The 9,054-nt window shown below is 33.0% G+C and overlaps 1 long non-coding RNA gene across 1 annotated transcript; it reads left to right on the forward strand.

Moving 5' to 3' along the window:
* The first annotated feature begins 2,220 nt into the window (after positions 1-2,220).
* LOC149421336 (uncharacterized) lies at positions 2,221-5,027 on the forward strand. The gene is made up of 3 exons (XR_016302618.1): positions 2,221-2,757; positions 2,860-3,321; positions 3,425-5,027. It is a non-coding gene; the product is annotated as an uncharacterized LOC149421336 (long non-coding RNA).
* The last annotated feature ends 4,027 nt before the right edge of the window (positions 5,028-9,054 follow it).

Genomic DNA, 9,054 nt, shown 5'->3' on the forward strand with positions numbered 1-9,054 from the left:
ATTTAGGAAAAATATGAATATTCATAGCTAATCGATTATTTTTATTATATTTTATATCAAACGTGATATAAATTGTAATTTAATTGCTGAAAACATGAAAAAACCATCGGCAGATGCTAAAGAAACGTGCGAGGGGTCCACATCTAACGACGGTTCGCGGGCGACTGGCTAGCGGCTGGCAGCTGACATAAACACAGCTGTGCGGTCGTAGGTATCGATGGTCTAAATCAAAATACAACTGCAGACGTGTGGATGTCTCATGTTCCCGCATAGCGAATTAAAGCGAGACATCAATAGCGTGTCATTTCCTCGAAGACTCTTCGCATATTAGTATCAACCGGTTGATTGTTTTGGTGTATTTGTTCCCGATTTTTAACAAAAATCTCTAATTTTTAATTGAATTTGAAAACTATGTAAAATATTATTTTTTAATTCAGTGCATAAATGTATAACGGAGGAATACCTAAAATCTGAACCCAGAATTTATTATATTTATAGAGTTATTAAAGTTATTAGAAGCAATGTGTAGTAAATACACACCACAGATAAGGAAAGGTTAAACTGCTAGCATTAAAATTACGAAAAAAATAGATGAACAATATGTAACCTTGTTTTGTTATTATTAAAAAATGTGATTAGTTTAATAAAGAAGGTTTTAGAGCGTTGTTTTAAAAAAAGGTTAGGGTTATTTAGCGGCATCTTTAAAAGAAACACTCGCTGTTTGTTTATTAAGTTGACTGTCCTAAAAATTATTTATCTAAACACATTAGATATTGAGACAAACTAATTGTTCTGACTAACATTAATGAAATGTTTCCGCACACATGTATGTATAGCACGCATCTCCATATACAATTGGGTGACTACCACTTATTTGAGGGAAATTATTTTCTTCAGGGCCTCTTGTGTGGAGTTAATATAAAAAAAAATAAAATAAAAACCCTATAGACCACTCAGTTTGGTTGATTCAAGGAAGAGTGGAAAGGAGAGATGAGGCCATCTTCTCTTGTCTTCGGGGAACCAAGGGGGAGTGGACTCTTTTGTCGTGGGGTCTTCAGGGAACCACGGAGGAGAGATGAGACCATCTTCCCTCGTGGGGCCTTCGGGGAACCAAGGTGAGTAGAGAGGAGAGATGAGACCTGGGAAGACACATTGTGGAACCAGAAGATATAGCCTCATATCCAATGACAACCCTGCTCAACTTTATGAAAGGTTACTGTTAAAAAATTAGTTTAAATGGGCCAAGTGCTTACGGGGACTGTACGTAAACCCTCTCCGCTCTATAGTAACAATAATAGTTACTGACGGATCACAAGATGTAGTTCTACCGACAGATCAGACCATACTGCCTGATCACACAGTTTCAACTGAGCGTGTGTTGGTAGATTAGCAATGCAATTTAACTGTACGGTCTTATCCATGTCTGATCGAACGGATAAAACTGAGCATGTGTATCGCGCCTTCAATTTCCAATACTGTGTTTCATCTGATTATAAAATTCAAATGGGATGGCGATCAGAGATGTGCAAAATGGGTACCCAAAACCATTTGAAATGCAAAATGGAAATGGGTCAAAACTTTTCCATTTGAAAATGCAAAATGCTTTTTAGAAAAGCATTTAAAATGCAAAATGCAAAATACCTATTTTCAAAATGCATTGAAAATGCAAAATGGTTTCTCAGGTCAAACAATTAAAATAATTATAGAATTTTTAAACAGTTTTGTCATTTAATAATGGACATCAATGTAGAACAAACATATTACATGATGGTAAATCAAAAAATGCCACGACTACAGATTATGAACCACAATAAATTTGCGCGGGACAAATGTTGCCAACGTAAAAACATAGAAACTGCTATCTAACATTTAATATTACAGCGTCATGGCCCCATGTTCAGTATTTGAATCAGTATTTTTTGTAATGGTATCACTCGATTGCCAGGGCTTCTACCAGGGAGCAACTTAAAAAATTTAAATTATCTCTCATAGCGAGGTTGAGGACCGACTGACATTTGGGGCTTATGAAAAAAAGATGAGTGGAGATAGTAGGAAGAATGTTGCAAAAAAACATTTAAAATGGAAAATGCATTGAGAAAAGCATTTGAAGACCCCAAGGCAAGAAGTTGTTAACTTACATTTTTGTAAAAAATGAGTTAGAATGCTCTCTAAACTAAATCGCATACGCTCTTTCCAATGGACACCATGCCAGAGCTTAAAAACGGCAAGAACATGCTTAAATCAATGTGATGAACATGTTAACTACGTGTTTCTGTGACATTAAGTTGATAAAATCAGGGCAAGAACTTGTTAACTACTAAGTTAGCAAGTTCTTGCCGTAATTCTGTAATTAACAACTTCTTCCCATCTAAATTGGTTTAGATTTCTATGGTTAACATGTTATTCACTCACTTTGACGTTTACCTCGGTGGTTTTAAAAAGTTTTGCAGTGCGTGTTTTTTATTTAAAAATCATCGAAAATGAGTTCCAGAGGTGAAAAAATTGTGAAAATGTGTCAAAAATTGATCAGGGAATCAAGTAAGCTGGATAAAACATTATCGTTCATCTTAATTTATCCTTAAAGTAGTTTGAAAATGGGTGAATCATTTTTGTTTTGGTGTTTTTCTGTCTAAAAGTCAACAATTTTTTATTGTAATGCTTATTAATTTGTTTCAGGAAGTGTTCAAGAGTCCACTAATTTAGTACAACCTGAGAAGCATTTAGAAATACCTCAAAATAATTTAATTTTAATGGATGGTAAATGCAAAAAAAAAGTTTTACTCTGTGACTCTGAATATTCTTTTATGTTTTCTTATGTTTTGAATTCCTTCATTAATGCTTTACAATATTTCGTTTCAGAAAGTGTTCAAGACTCTTTACTGGTGTTGAGTTTGGGATATTATTAGGTATACCTCAACATGATGTCATTTTAATGGAAGGTAAACTTAAAAATACTTTATTGTGACACTAAATTCTTTTGTACATAGAACTAAAAATGATTATTTTATTGTACTTTGTATTTTAAGAAGATAATCAGAGAAGTCTAGAGTATATCGCTACTACCACTGTACAGGAGATATAATTTTGGAATACGTACAACAAGATGAGATACTCAATACTTTAAATCAAACTGGTGAGGATAAGGCTTTATAACTTGAATTGAATTTTATTTTACTGGTTTGCATGTAGTGAAGATTAAATTATTATTTTCAGATGCAGCTCTTGCTGTGGAAAGCAGTGTAGGACAATATACTGAGGACGCTGAAAGCGAAATAGAAAACAATTTAAACGTTTCTAATATAGAAAACAGTCATTTAGAAGGTAATTTGTCTTGCTGTACCTAGGTATATAATTTTAGATTAACTTTTAAAAAAAACATTTTTGACTGTTCGCTAACTGATATGAATGTGTGTATTATTTTCAGAGAGGCCCAAGCTAGGGCGAGCAAGAGAAATAGCGTGGGACGCTAGGATGAGAGGTGATTCTTATGTTAATTATAAAAAAGCCTTAAACCTGCTAAAACACCAAAAATGGAAGAAAATCTTTGTGGTAGCAACTGCAGATTGAAATGTAATTCAAGATTTAATGCCGAAGTTAGGCAAAAACTCTTTCTAGAGTTTTATTCACTACATTCAGAAGCCCAATTAACTTTGTTATTGAGATCGATGAATATTTAAAATATAACCAGGATCACTTCGGCCAAACGATCCTGCAATATTACGTACTCTGTTTCAGTACAAGGAAATAATGAACAAGTTTGCAAACCAGCCTTATAATCCATTTACCAAATGAAACTTGTTTCATCACATTTGATTTGGAAAAGACGCTACCTCTCCCAAAGATATCCACAAACGTGGCTTTCTATTTAAGAAAAGTGTGGCTCTATAATTTGGGAGTACATTGTGTGATAAAGGAGGGCATATTTCCATGTTTGGAGTGAAAACGAAGGGGGCAGAGGGAGCGAGGAAATTGCCAGTTGTTTAATGGCCTTTGTCAGCACCATGCAACTTCAGAGCAACAAGTCTCACCTTATTGCTTGGAGTGACTCTTGTGCCGGTCAAAACTAAAATATATATTTGATTATGTTCTGGCAATATTTAACTCTAGCAAAAAAATTAAAAATAACTGACCATAAATTTCCTGAGGTTGGTCACTCTTATATGGACTCTGATAGAGATTTTGCATTGGTAGAAAAAAAAATTTAATAGATGCCAGTCCATTCAATCAGTGGACCAATATGTAAATTTAATGATGTCGGCTAACACACAAAATATACCCATCGTGACAATGATGGCTGATAAGTTTGTTAATATTAAAGAATTAGGGCAGCAATTGAACTTTATACACAATACAAAAAACACTATCGGAAAAAAGGTTAATTTTAAAAAGGAATTCGCTGGATAAGAGTGGAGGAATTCGGGATTTATAAATATCGCGAATCACTGTCCGAAGAAGAGCCTTGGAAAGAAGTGGATCTTAAAAAAAAAGGTGTGAAACATTATCTTCCCCGCCAATGCTGTCATCAAAAGTGAGAGATAACAAAGAAATCGATGCGGCCAAATGGAATGATATCCAATTGTTACCATACCTGGATGAGGTTTTTCGTGGATTTTTTAAAAGTCTCAAAAAAAAATTGACACATACTCTGCTACCTTTTCTTTTCAATAATAATTATTATTTAGTTACTTTATATCAACAAAAAAATGTTTAATTTGTTTGATTAAATAAAACAACAAGAATTTAACATGTTCTTGCCTTTTAATTCTGTGTCTTCCTCACCTATCCCTGAAGATGGCATGAACATGTTAACTACATTTTTTTGTAGAAAACATGTTTATTTTAACTTTTAGACTGCAAAACTACTTAATATTACTATATGTAATGTAAATTTGGATTGTTTACTACACCATGAAGGATCAGTACATTGTATATGACATTCAAATAAAAAATTATAAGGTAAAACGCAAAAGTCTAAATATCTCAGAATGCCTTCCATGTAAGTTAACAACTTCTTGCCTTGGGGTCTTCATTTAACCTTTTAAATGCCAGTAGGTAGAAGTGTAGCTGTGCACAGCAGGCCAAGAATGCGAGTTAACTCGCTCTTGGCACAGAAGCGGTTAAAATGCAAAATGCAAAATGGTTTTTAGAAAAGCATTTAAAATGCAAAATGGAAAATACCCATTTTGCATTTCCATTTGAAATGGATTTATTTGAAATAAAGCACATCTCTGATGGCGATACATACAATGTCAAGGGTGAGAGAGGCAAAGCGCATGGTAAATGGGCTAGAACCAAAAGGTATTAAGTTAGTGGCGACATTGGTGTCCATTCAAATCTACATGGAAGGCATTTCTAGTGTGTATTATCTATTCAGTGATACAGGGTGTATCAGTTATCCAACAGACTTTAACCAGCGATTTCTGAACTTACTTGGAGTTAAAAAGGAGATGAAATATTGGTCTTTGTTTACATTTTTTTTCAATTCAAAACTATTTTATTTCTTTTGCATGTCGCCGACAAGAACCCATTGCCAACACATTTGAACCACATGATATGCACCGTCCCTTTCTGTCCAATACTGTGAGAATGGGTAAGTCAAAGAATAAAAGTCTGAATGAAGAAGAAGAATCCATTGAATAAAGGCTGGTGATAACCAGGATTATTTACAAATAAATTAAAAAGTTGTTTTCAATTAGGTTTGGAAAGATTTATTGTAGAAAATATTTTATAAATTAAATACAATGTTTTAAATTATTATAAATAATATACTTACAGATAATTTCCTACAGCAAAACAATAATAAAAATATAATTTCCACACGTTAATAAAACAAGTCTACATTAAATAATACAATATTCTCACAGGCACTTAATGCTCCCCCAACAATAATATTAATGGAATTATCTTAAAATATTATTTGGAACAACTTTTTATTGTACAGATGTGTACTCAATTTTAAGTAACGGCATGTTAAATGTTTTTATCATAATTTTAAATGCAATATTTAATAAATTTTTTGAGGGTTTTGTTCGAAACCAACACTGTTCAAAGTGTCTTTATTTACAAAATGCATTTGATGTTACTTATTTATTTTCCTTTAACATTGACAATGCATATGATGTTACTTATTTATTTTCCTTTAACATTCGCAATGTGTGTGATGATACTTATTTATTTTCCTTTAACTTTGACAATGCGTGTGATGTTACTTATTTATTTTCCTTTAACATTGACAATGCAAGTGATGTTACTTATTATTTTTTCTTTAACATTGACAAAAACATTTGACACCCTTCAAATTTTTTACTTTAAAAATTTCTGTGTGGACGATATACATTTAAAATTTAACATATAAATTGCCAAAAAAAAAACTTTTAAACTCACGAGTTTTCACCTAAAAAGTTACAAAAAAATGCATTAGCAGGCACTACTGTTACTTTTTTCCTAATCAATAATATATATTCCTGTTTTTTAACCTCACAACCAAACATCTCTCCACAATTTGAAGCAGATATGTATCTGAATTTTAACTTGTATAATGATAATTATTGTGTATTTGTCATTGGACACTAAATACTAGAATAATATATCCCTGAAACCTACTATTGGACACATTATATATGTGAAGGATCTTTTCTTAATTTAATTTTAGTTATGTAGAATAACATCCATTTTGTTAAATTCCCACCAAAATATAGCTACACAAAAAACTCAGAATATTGGAAGCCCACAGGACCAAAGGTGCTTTAGCACCCTTCGAGTCGTTATTAGAAAAATAACATTAACATTGGTGCGAAACCGAATTTTGTCTTATACATATGTAATTCTAAAATTTCAACTCATAATTATCTTTATCACTTTATAACCGGCTTCTTCGAGCGTGACTTTGTCTTTGAAAAACTCCTGACAGAAAATAAATCTGTTTTGGGAAAAGAACATGCGGGAGCTGTTATAGGTAACCTTCACGCGCACCAACCAGCTTCAACCAGTAAGTCGCCCACCCCTATGGAATCATTACTTTACTAGTGTAGCCCACCCATAGACCTAAGAAACAGTAGACAACCATAACACAACATCGGAGTATCATTTCTAAGAGCTGGAGGAATGTGGCAATCATTTTGGCATCGGGAGAGTTCCTGCATGTCTCGAATAAATGACGACATCATTCGTACATTAACCGCCAGCGAGCAAAAAGTTAAGTTCGCTGAAGTAAGGTAACGATTAGCAGCACAATATTTTTTTTTTTTTTTTTTTTTTAATTATTTATTAACCAATAAATTAACATACATTTTTTTGGTATAATCCACCTCACTAGGCTGAGCCTGTTCCGAGGTGGCGGGAGTTTGATCTAATTTTGTATAATGCTAATTAATATAGAATCACAGATATAAAAAAAGATATACAGAAAAGATAAATAATTGGATAGATGAAAATTAAAAATAAAACATAATAAATAATGCAGATACAAATAAATGAATGAGAACAAAAGAGAAAAATTCAGGCGTGGAGTGTGCTATAGTTTATGGTATTGTAGATGTTATCTGTCCGCAGTATACAATGCCTTTGTTGACTATCCATGTGTGGATTTTGTGTCTTATATTTACACTTGTTGCCAGGTCTTTAATATCTTTTTCCATTAAGTTGAAGATTTTTGGGGCCAGATTATGAAAATGTCTTTGTCCATAGGTGGTATTTATCTTCGGGGTCATGTGTTGATGTCTGTTTCTTGTTTCGTAATTGTGTTGTATAGTATGATGGTTAAGTTTGTCTTTTTGGTAATATAGAGTTATAATTTTTATGTATAGTTGCTGTATGTTTAGTACGGTGAAGTCCTTAAATAACTGTATTGTCGAGAATCTGTAAGGTTTTTTTGTGATAACTTTAATTAAGGCTTTTTGCGCTTTGACAAGAGGGTCCATATTAGTTTTAGCAGCACCACCCCAACCAATCATACCGTGAGTGATAATTGATTGGGCTAGTGCGTAATATATTGTTTTTAGAGTCTTCGTTTGCATTATGTTTCGTATGTTCTTAAAGAAATATATCAGTTTTCTAACTTTACCCGCTGTTTTATTTATTTGTTCTGTCCATCTAAAATAGTTGTCAATGTAAATGCCTAGGTATTTAATTACCTGAGTTCGTGTTAATGGGTTGCATAGGCAGTTATTTTTAGATGTGCAGTCATGAATGGTTAAGTTTTCATCGAGTCTTGGTTGTCGTCTGGGATCTATGCTAAATGTCATGTACTTTGTTTTATCTATATTTAGTGTCAGCAGATTATTGTCTAACCAATATTTAATCTTATTTATTCCTTCAGTTGCATTTTTATATACACTTGTCCAAGAATCCGAAGTAAAAACAAGAACAGTGTCATCCGCAAAGCAAATAACATCTCCACTTATGTCAAGCTGACATAAGGAATTAATATATAGTAAGAACAGGATGGGTCCTAATGTACTTCCTTGGGGGACTCCGTAAGTTATGTATCTATTTGGGCTTGTTATATTGTCTACTTTTAGTGAGTGGCTGCGGTCAGTTATATATGATTTGAACCAGTTGTAAGCTGAATTTTTAATACCTATGTTTTCCAGTTTTTTAAGGAGGATTTTGTGGGACACTGTATCAAAAGCTTTGCTCAGATCCAGAAATACCGCAATGCAACTTTTTTTTTGATCAACATTTTTTAGAATGGTCTCGGTTACTTTTAATATTGCATCTTGTGGTCCCATATTTTTTCGAAAACCATACTGGTTTTCTGATAAGATTTTATGTGTGTCTAAGTAGTTTACAAATTGGATTTTTACTAGATTCTCGAGTACTTTAGTGAGCACATTCAAAAGAGAGATTGGCCTGTAGTTTGTGGGATTATTTTTGTCTCCAGATTTATAAATTGGCACTATGTTTGCACTTTTAAAATGGCTGGGGAATATACCACTAGTGATACTGAGATTACAGATGTGTGTGAAGGGAAGAGCAATTTGATATTTTATTTCTTTTATAAGTTTGGTGTCAAGTTTGTCGAGTCCAGTCGCACAATCGTTTCTCAGTTTGTTT

The sequence above is a fragment of the Hesperophylax consimilis genome, chromosome 9 (assembly GCF_061612785.1).
Source record: "Hesperophylax consimilis isolate HC1 chromosome 9, BYU_Hcon_1.0, whole genome shotgun sequence".
Classification (NCBI taxonomy): domain Eukaryota; kingdom Metazoa; phylum Arthropoda; class Insecta; order Trichoptera; family Limnephilidae; genus Hesperophylax; species Hesperophylax consimilis.